This window comes from Ixodes scapularis, unplaced genomic scaffold, assembly GCF_016920785.2.
Source record: "Ixodes scapularis isolate PalLabHiFi unplaced genomic scaffold, ASM1692078v2 PGA_scaffold24__2_contigs__length_7659602, whole genome shotgun sequence".
NCBI lineage: Eukaryota > Metazoa > Arthropoda > Arachnida > Ixodida > Ixodidae > Ixodes > Ixodes scapularis.
This window is the reverse complement of record NW_024609851.1, coordinates 2,958,824-2,970,148: the sequence shown is the minus strand read 5'-3', so window position 1 is coordinate 2,970,148 and position 11,325 is coordinate 2,958,824.

Sequence of the window (11,325 nt, the reverse complement as noted above, 5' to 3'; positions counted from 1 at the left end):
TTTTTCTTCTCTTGTCGTTTGCGCTAATTTTATCTGATTATGTGTAACCAACTAGCCCAACAGGTGATATTGATGCAGTACCTTTCTTCTACAATGGACCCTTTTCCGTGTCTCTCCCCTCTGGACTCTACTTCGTTTTATATCTACATGATTATCGCTCTTTCTGTCCTGTCCTACCTTTCTCTTCTCTTGTCGTTTGAGCTAATTTTATCTGATCATGTGTAACCAACTAGCCCTACAGATGATATTGATGCAGTACCTCTCTTCTACAATGGACCCTTTTCCGTGTCTCTCCCCTCTGGACTCTTTTTCTTTTTATAACTACATGATAAGCGCTCTTTCAGTCTTGTCCTACCTTTCTCTTCTCTTGTCGTTTGCGCTAATTTTATCTGATCACGTGTAACCAACTAGCCCAACGGATGATATCGATGCAGTACCTCTCTTCTACAATGGACCCTTTTCCGTGTCTCTCCCCTCTGGACTCTATTTCTTTTTATATCTACATGATTAGCGCTCTTTCTGTCTTGTCCTACCTTTCTCTTCTCTTGCCATTTGCGGTAATTTTATCTGATCACGTGTAACCAACTAGCCCAACAGATGATATTGATGCAGTACCAATCTTCTACAATGGACCCTTTTCCGTGTCTCTCCCCTCTGGACTATATTTCTTTTTATATCTACATGATTAGCGCTCTTTCTGTCTTGTCCTACCTTTCTCTTCTCTTGTCGTTTGCGCTAATTTTATCTGATCACGCGTAACCAACTAGCCCAACAGATGATATTGATGCAGTACCTCTCTTCTACAATAGACCCTTTTCCGTGTCTCTCCCCACTGGACTATATTTCTTTTTATATCTACATGATTAGCGCTTTTTCTGTCCTGTCTTACCTTTCTCTTCTCTTGTCGTTTGCGCTAATTTTATCTGATCATGTGTAACCAACTAGCCCAACAGGTGATATTGATGCAGTACCTTTCTTCTACAATGTGCCCTTTTCCGTGTCTCTCCCCTCTGGACTCCAGTTCTTTTTATATCTACATGATTATCGCTCTTTCTGTCCTGTCCTACCTTTCTCTTCTCTTGTCGTTTGCGCTAATTTTATCTGATCACGTGTAACCAACTAGGCCAACAGATGATATTGATGCAGTACCTATCTTCTTCAATGGACCCTTTTCCGTGTCTCTCCCCTCTGGACTCTATTTCTATTTATGTCTGCATGATTAGCGCCCTTTCTGTCCTGTCCTACCTTTCTCTTCAATTGTCGTTTGCGCTAATTTTACCTGATCACGTTTAACCAACTAGCCCAACAGATGATATTGATGCAGTATCTCTCTTCTACAATGGACCCTTTTCCGTGTCTCTCCCCTCTGGACTCTATTTCTTTTTATATCTACATGATTAGCGCTCTTTCTGGCTTGTCCTACCTTTCTCTTCTCTTGTCGTTTGCGCTAATTTTATCTGATCACGTGTAACCAACTAGCCCAACAGATGATATCGACGCAGTACCTCTCTTCTACAATGGACCCTTTTCCGTGTCTCTCCCCTCTGGACTATATTTCTTTTTATATCTACATGATTGGCGCTTTTTCTGTTCTGTTTTACCTTTCTCTTCTCTTGTCGTTTGCGCTAATTTTACTGATCATGTGTAACCAACTAGTCCAACAGGTGATATTGATGCAGTACCTTTCTTCTACAATGGACCCTTTTCCGTGTCTCTCCCCTGTGGACTCTACTTCTTTTTATATATACATGATTATCGCTCTTTCTGTCCAGTCCTACCTTTCTCTTCTCTTGTAGTTTGCGCTAATTTTATCTGATCACGTGTAACCAACTAGCCCAACAGATGATATTGATGCAGTACCTCTCTTCTACAATGGACCCTTTTCCGTGTCTCTCCCTTCTGGACTCTACTTCTTTTTATATCTACATGATTAGCGCTCTTTCTGTCTTGTCCTACCTTTCTCTTCTCTTGTCGTTTGCGCTAATTTTATCTGATCACGCGTAACCAACTAGCCCAACAGATGATATTGATGCAGTACCTCTCTTCTACAAGGACACTTTTCCGTGTCTCTCCCCTCTGGACTCTATTTCTTTTTATATCTACATGATTAGCGCTCTTTCTGTCTTGTCCTACCTTTCTCTTTTCTTGTCGTTTGCGCTAATTTTATCTGATCATGTGTAACCAACTAGCCCAACAGATGATATTGATGCAGGTCCTCTCTTCTACAATGCACCCTTTTCCGTGTCTCTCCCCTCTGGACTCTATTTCTTTTTATATCTACATGATTATCGCTCTTTCTGTCCTGTCCTACCTTTCTCTTCTCTTGTCGTTTGCGCTAATTTTATCTTATCATGTGTAACCAACTAGCCAAACAGATGATATTGATGCAGTACCTCTCTTCTACAATGGACCCTGTTCCGTGTCTCTCCCTTCAGGACTCTATTTCTTTTCATATCTTCGTGATTAGCGCTCTTTCTGTCCTGTCCTACATTTCTCTTCTCTTGTCGTTTGCGCTAATTTTATCTGATCATGTGTAACCAACTAGCCCAACAGATGATATTGGTGCAGTACTTCTCTTCTACAATGGACCCTTTCCCGTGTCTCTCCCCTCTGGACTCTATTTCTTTTTTTGTCTACATGATTAGCGCTTTTTCTGTCCTGTCCTACCTTTCTCTTCTCTTGTCGTTTGCGCTAATTTTATCTGATCATGTGTAACCAACTAGCCCAACAGATGATATTGATGCAGTACCTCTCTCCTACAATGGACCCTTTTCCGTGTCTCTCCCTTCTGGACTCTATTTCTTTTTATATCTACATGATTAGCGCTCTTTTTGTCCTGTCCTAACTTTCTCTTCTCTTGTCGTTTGCGCTAATTTTATCTGTACCTCTGTAACCAACTAGCCACACAGAAGATATTGATGCAGTACCTTTCTTCTACAATGGGCCCTTTTCCGTGTCTCTCCCCTCTGGACTCTATTTCTTTTTATATCTACATGATTAGCTCTCTTTCTGTCTTGTCCTACCTTTCTCTTCTCTTGTCGTTTGCGCTAATTTTATCTGATCACGTGTAACCAACTAGCCCAACAGAGGATATTGATGCAGTACCTCTCTTCTACAATAGACCCCTTTCCATGTCTCTCCCCAGTGGACTATATTTCTTTTTATATCTACATGATTAGCGCTTTTTCTGTCCTGTCTTACCTTTCTCTTCTCTTGTCGTTTGCACTAATTTTATCTGATCATGTGTAACCAACTAGCCCAACAGGTGATATTGATGCAGTACCTTTCTTCTACAATGGACCCTTTTCCGTGTCTCTCCCCTCTGGACTCTACTTCGTTTTATATCTACATGATTATCGCTCTTTCTGTCCTGTCCTACCTTTCTCTTCTCTTGTCGTTTGCGCTAATTTTATCTGATCATGTGTAACCAACTAGCCCTACAGATGATATTGATGCAGTACTTCTCTTCTACAATGGACCCTTTTCCGTGTCTCTCCCCTCTGGACTCTATTTCTTTTTATAACTACATGATAAGCGCTCTTTCAGTCTTGTCCTACCTTTCTCTTCTCTTGTCGTTTGTGCTAATTTTATCTGATCACGTGTAACCAACTAGCCCAACGGATGATATCGATGCAGTACCTCTCTTCTACAATGAACCCTTTTCCGTGTCTCTCCCCTCTGGACTCTATTTCTTTTTATATCTACATGATTAGCGCTCTTTCTGTCTTGTCCTACCTTTCTCTTCTCTTGCCGTTCGCGGTAATTTTATCTGATCACGTGTAACCAACTAGCCCAACAGATGATATTGATGCAGTACCAATCTTCTACAATGGACCCTTTTCCGTGTCTCTCCCCTCTGGACTATATTTCTTTTTATATCTACATGATTAGCGCTCTTTCTGTCTTGTCCTACCTTTCTCTTCTCTTGTCGTTTGCGCTAATTTTATCTGATCACGCGTAACCAACTAGCCCAACAGATGATATTGATGCAGTACCTCTCTTCTACAATAGACCCTTTTCCGTGTCTCTCCCCACTGGACTATATTTCTTTTTATATCCTTTTCCGTGTCTCTCTCTTCAGGACTCTATTTCTTTTTATATCTTCGTGATTAGCGCTCTTTCTGTCCTGTTCTACATTTCTCTTCTCTTGTTGTTTGCGCTAATTTTATCTGATCATGTGTAACCAACTAGCCCAACAGATGATATTGATGCAGTACTCTCTTCTACAATCGATCCTTTTCCGTGTCTCTCCCCTCTGGACTCTATTTCTTTTTATGTCTACATGATTAGCGCCCTTTCTGTCCTGTCCTACCTTTCTCTTCTCTTGTCGTTTGCGCTAATTTTATCTGATCATGTGTAACCAACTAGCCAAACGGATGATATTGATGCAGTACCTCTCTCCTACAATGGACCCTTTTCCGTGTCTCTCCCTTCTGGACTCTATTTCTTTTTATATCTACATGATTAGCGCTCTTTTTGTCCTGTCCTACTTTTCTCTTCTCTGGTCGTTTGCGCTAATTTTATCTGTACCTGTGTAACCAACTAGCCACACAGAAGATATTGATGCAGTACCTTTCTTCTACAATGGGCCCTTTTCCGTGTCTCTCCCCTCTGGACTCCATTTCTTTTTATATCTACATGATTAGCGCTCTTTCTGTCTTGTCCTACCTTTCTCTTCTCTTATCGTTTGCCCTAATTTTATCTGATCACGTGTAACCAACTAGCCCAACAGATGATATCGATGCAGTACCTCTCTTCTACAATGGACCCTTTTCCGTGTCTTTCCGGTCTGGACTCTATTTCTTTTTATATCTACATGATTAGCGCTCTTTCTGTCTTGTCCTACCTTTCTCTTCTCTCGTCGTTTGCGCTAATTTTATCTGATCACGTGTAACCAACTAGCCCAACAGATGATATTGATGCAGTACCTCTCTTCTACAATGGACCCTTTTCCGTGTCTCTCCCTTCTGGACTCTACTTCTTTTTATATCTACATGATTAGCGCTCTTTCTGTCTTGTCCTACCTTTCTCTTCTCTTGTCGTTTGCGCTAATTTTATCTGATCACGCGTAACCAACTAGCCCAACAGATGATATTGATGCAGTACCTCTCTTCTACAAGGACACTTTTCCGTGTCTCTCCCCTCTGGACTCTATTTCTTTTTATATCTACATGATTAGCGCTCTTTCTGTCTTGTCCTACCTTTCTCTTTTCTTGTCGTTTGCGCTAATTTTATCTGATCATGTGTAACCAACTAGCCCAACAGATGATATTGATGCAGTACCTCTCTTCTACAATGCACCCTTTTCCGTGTCTCTCCCCTCTGGACTCTATTTCTTTTTATATCTACATGATTATCGCTCTTTCTGTCCTGTCCTACCTTTCTCTTCTCTTGTCGTTTGCACTAATTTTATCTTATCATGTGTAACCAACTAGCCAAACAGATGATATTGATGCAGTACCTCTCTTCTACAATGGACCCTGTTCCGTGTCTCTCCCTTCAGGACTCTATTTCTTTTCATATCTTCGTGATTAGCGCTCTTTCTGTCCTGTCCTACATTTCTCTTCTCTTGTCGTTTGCGCTAATTTTATCTGATCATGTGTAACCAACTAGCCCAACAGATGATATTGGTGCAGTACTTCTCTTCTACAATGGACCCTTTCCCGTGTCTCTCCCCTCTGGACTCTATTTCTTTTTTTGTCTACATGATTAGCGCTTTTTCTGTCCTGTCCTACCTTTCTCTTCTCTTGTCGTTTGCGCTAATTTTATCTGATCATGTGTAACCAACTAGCCCAACAGATGATATTGATGCAGTACCTCTCTCCTACAATGGACCCTTTTCCGTGTCTCTCCCTTCTGGACTCTATTTCTTTTTATATCTACATGATTAGCGCTCTTTTTGTCCTGTCCTAACTTTCTCTTCTCTTGTCGTTTGCGCTAATTTTATCTGTACCTCTGTAACCAACTAGCCACACAGAAGATATTGATGCAGTACCTTTCTTCTACAATGGGCCCTTTTCCGTGTCTCTCCCCTCTGGACTCTATTTCTTTTTATATCTACATGATTAGCGCTCTTTCTGTCTTGTCCTACCTTTCTCTTCTCTTGTCGTTTGCGCTAATTTTATCTGATCACGTGTAACCAACTAGCCCAACAGAGGATATTGATGCAGTACCTCTCTTCTACAATAGACCCCTTTCCATGTCTCTCCCCAGTGGACTATATTTCTTTTTATATCTACATGATTAGCGCTTTTTCTGTCCTGTCTTACCTTTCTCTTCTCTTGTCGTTTGCGCTAATTTTATCTGATCATGTGTAACCAACTAGCCCAACAGGTGATATTGATGCAGTACCTTTCTTCTACAATGGACCCTTTTCCGTGTCTCTCCCCTCTGGACTCTACTTCGTTTTATATCTACATGATTATCGCTCTTTCTGTCCTGTCCTACCTTTCTCTTCTCTTGTCGTTTGCGCTAATTTTATCTGATCATGTGTAACCAACTAGCCCTACAGATGATATTGATGCAGTACTTCTCTTCTACAATGGACCCTTTTCCGTGTCTCTCCCCTCTGGACTCTATTTCTTTTTATAACTACATGATAAGCGCTCTTTCAGTCTTGTCCTACCTTTCTCTTCTCTTGTCGTTTGCGCTAATTTTATCTGATCACGTGTAACCAACTAGCCCAACGGATGATATCGATGCAGTATCTCTCTTCTACAATGGACCCTTTTCCGTGTCTCTCCCCTCTGGACTCTATTTCTTTTTATATCTACATGATTAGCGCTCTTTCTGTCTTGTCGTACCTTTCTCTTCTCTTGCCGTTCGCGGTAATTTTATCTGATCACGTGTAACCAACTAGCCCAACAGATGATATTGATGCAGTACCAATCTTCTACAATGGACCCTTTTCCGTGTCTCTCCCCTCTGGACTATATTTCTTTTTATATCTACATGATTAGCGCTCTTTCTGTCTTGTCCTACCTTTCTCTTCTCTTGTCGTTTGCGCTAATTTTATCTGATCACGCGTAACCAACTAGCCCAACAGATGATATTGATGCAGTACCTCTCTTCTACAAGGACACTTTTCCGTGTCTCTCCCCTCTGGACTCTATTTCTTTTTATATCTACATGATTAGCGCTCTTTCTGTCTTGTCCTACCTTTCTCTTTTCTTGTCGTTTGCGCTAATTTTATCTGATCATGTGTAACCAACTAGCCCAACAGATGATATTGATGCAGGTCCTCTCTTCTACAATGCACCCTTTTCCGTGTCTCTCCCCTCTGGACTCTATTTCTTTTTATATCTACATGATTATCGCTCTTTCTGTCCTGTCCTACCTTTCTCTTCTCTTGTCGTTTGCGCTAATTTTATCTTATCATGTGTAACCAACTAGCTAAACAGATGATATTGATGCAGTACCTCTCTTCTACAATGGACCCTGTTCCGTGTCTCTCCCTTCAGGACTCTATTTCTTTTCATATCTTCGTGATTAGCGCTCTTTCTGTCCTGTCCTACATTTCTCTTCTCTTGTCGTTTGCGCTAATTTTATCTGATCATGTGTAACCAACTAGCCCAACAGATGATATTGATGCAGTACCTCTCTCCTACAATGGACCCTTTTCCGTGTCTCTCCCTTCTGGACTCTATTTCTTTTTATATCTACATGATTAGCGCTCTTTTTGTCCTGTCCTAACTTTCTCTTCTCTTGTCGTTTGCGCTAATTTTATCTGTACCTCTGTAACCAACTAGCCACACAGAAGATATTGATGCAGTACCTTTCTTCTACAATGGGCCCTTTTCCGTGTCTCTCCCCTCTGGACTCTATTTCTTTTTATATCTACATGATTAGCTCTCTTCCTGTCTTGTCCTACCTTTCTCTTCTCTTGTCGTTTGCGCTAATTTTATCTGATCACGTGTAACCAACTAGCCCAACAGAGGATATTGATGCAGTACCTCTCTTCTACAATAGACCCCTTTCCATGTCTCTCCCCAGTGGACTATATTTCTTTTTATATCTACATGATTAGCGCTTTTTCTGTCCTGTCTTACCTTTCTCTTCTCTTGTCGTTTGCGCTAATTTTATCTGATCATGTGTAACCAACTAGCCCAACAGGTGATATTGATGCAGTACCTTTCTTCTACAATGGACCCTTTTCCGTGTCTCTCCCCTCTGGACTCTACTTCGTTTTATATCTACATGATTATCGCTCTTTCTGTCCTGTCCTACCTTTCTCTTCTCTTGTCGTTTGCGCTAATTTTATCTGATCATGTGTAACCAACTAGCCCTACAGATGATATTGATGCAGTACTTCTCTTCTACAATGGACCCTTTTCCGTGTCTCTCCCCTCTGGACTCTATTTCTTTTTATAACTACATGATAAGCGCTCTTTCAGTCTTGTCCTACCTTTCTCTTCTCTTGTCGTTTGTGCTAATTTTATCTGATCACGTGTAACCAACTAGCCCAACGGATGATATCGATGCAGTACCTCTCTTCTACAATGGATCCTTTTCCGTGTCTCTCCCCTCTGGACTCTATTTCTTTTTATATCTACATGATTAGCGCTCTTTCTGTCTTGTCCTACCTTTCTCTTCTCTTGCCGTTCGCGGTAATTTTATCTGATCACGTGTAACCAACTAGCCCAACAGATGATATTGATGCAGTACCAATCTTCTACAATGGACCCTTTTCCGTGTCTCTCCCCTCTGGACTATATTTCTTTTTATATCTACATGATTAGCGCTCTTTCTGTCTTGTCCTACCTTTCTCTTCTCTTGTCGTTTGCGCTAATTTTATCTGATGACGCGTAACCAACTAGCCCAACAGATGATATTGATGCAGTACCTCTCTTCTACAATAGACCCTTTTCCGTGTCTCTCCCCACTGGACTATATTTCTTTTTATATCTACATGATTAGCGCTTTTTCTGTCCTGTCTTACCTTTCTCTTCTCTTGTCGTTTGCGCTAATTTTATCTTATCATGTGTAACCAACTAGCCCAGCAGGAGATATTGATGCAGTACCTTTCTTCTACAATGTGCCCTTTTCCGTGTCTCTCCCCTCTGGACTCCAGTTCTTTTTATATCTACATGATTATCGCTCTTTCTGTCCTGTCCTACCTTTCTCTTCTCTTGTCGTTTGCGCTAATTTTATCTGATCACGTGTAACCAACTAGGCCAACAGATGATATTGATGCAGTACCTATCTTCTTCAATGGACCCTTTTCCGTGTCTCTCCCCTCTGGACTCTATTTCTATTTATGTCTGCATGATTAGCGCCCTTTCTGTCCTGTCCTACCTTTCTCTTCAATTGTCGTTTGCGCTAATTTTACCTGATCACGTTTAACCAACTAGCCCAACAGATGATATTGATGCAGTATCTCTCTTCTACAATGGACCCTTTTCCGTGTCTCTCCCCTCTGGACTCTATTTCTTTTTATATCTACATGATTAGCGCTCTTTCTGGCTTGTCCTACCTTTCTCTTCTCTTGTCGTTTGCGCTAATTTTATCTGATCACGTGTAACCAACTAGCCCAACAGATGATATCGACGCAGTACCTCTCTTCTACAATGGACCCTTTTCCGTGTCTCTCCCCTCTGAACTATATTTCTTTTTATATCTACATGATTGGCGCTTTTTCTGTTCTGTTTTACCTTTCTCTTCTCTTGTCGTTTGCGCTAATTTTACTGATCATGTCTAACCAACTAGTCCAACAGGTGATATTGATGCAGTACCTTTCTTCTACAATGGACCCTTTTCCGTGTCTCTCCCCTGTGGACTCTACTTCTTTTTATATATACATGATTATCGCTCTTTCTGTCCAGTCCTACCTTTCTCTTCTCTTGTCGTTTGCGCTAATTTTATCTGATCATGTGTAACCAACTAGCCCAACAGATGATATTGATGCAGTACCTCTCTCCTACAATGCACCCTTTTCCGTGTCTCTCCCCTCTGGACACTATTTATTTTTATATCTACATGATTATCGCTCTTTCTGTCCTGTCCTACCTTTCTCTTCTCTTGTCGTTTGCGCTAATTTTATCTGATCATGTGTAACCAACGAGCCCAACAGATGATATTGAGGCAGTACCTCTCTTCTACAATGGACCCTTTTCCGTGTCTCTCTCTTCAGGACTCTATTTCTTTTTATATCTTCGTGATTAGCGCTCTTTCTGTCCTGTTCTACATTTCTCTTCTCTTGTTGTTTGCGCTAATTTTATCTGATCATGTGTAACCAACTAGCCCAACAGATGATATTGATGCAGTACTCTCTTCTACAATCGACCCTTTTCCGTGTCTCTCCCCTCTGGACTCTATTTCTTTTTATGTCTACATGATTAGCGCTCTTTCTGTCCTGTCCTACCTTTCTCTTCTCTTGTCGTTTGCGCTAATTTTATCTGATCATGTGTAACCAACTAGCCAAACGGATGATATTGATGCAGTACCTCTCTCCTACAATGGACCCTTTTCCGTGTCTCTCCCTTCTGGACTCTATTTCTTTTTATATCTACATGATTAGCGCTCTTTTTGTCCTGTCCTACTTTTCTCTTCTCTGGTCGTTTGCGCTAATTTTATCTGTACCTGTGTAACCAACTAGCCACACAGAAGATATTGATGCAGTACCTTTCTTCTACAATGGGCCCTTTTCCGTGTCTCTCCCCTCTGGACTCTATTTTTTTTTTATATCTACATGATTAGCGCTCTTTCTGTCTTGTCCTACCTTTCTCTTCTCTTATCGTTTGCCCTAATTTTATCTGATCACGTGTAACCAACTAGCCCAACAGATGATATCGATGCAGTACTTCTCTTCTACAATGGACCCTTTTCCGTGTCTTTCCGGTCTGGACTCTATTTCTTTTTATATCTACATGATTAGCGCTCTTTCTGTCTTGTCCTACCTTTCTCTTCTCTCGTCGTTTGCGCTAATTTTATCTGATCACGTGTAACCAACTAGCCCAACAGATGATATTGATGCAGTACCTCTCTTCTACAATGGACCCTTTTCCGTGTCTCTCCCTTCTGGACTCTACTTCTTTTTATATCTACATGATTAGCGCTCTTTCTGTCTTGTCCTACCTTTCTCTTCTCTTGTCGTTTGCGCTAATTTTATCTGATCACGCGTAACCAACTAGCCCAACAGATGATATTGATGCAGTACGTCTCTTCTACAAGGACACTTTTCCGTGTCTCTCCCCTCTGGACTCTATTTCTTTTTATATCTACATGATTAGCGCTCTTTCTGTCTTGTCCTACCTTTCTCTTTTCTTGTCGTTTGCGCTAATTTTATCTGATCATGTGTAACCAACTAGCCCAACAGATGATATTGAT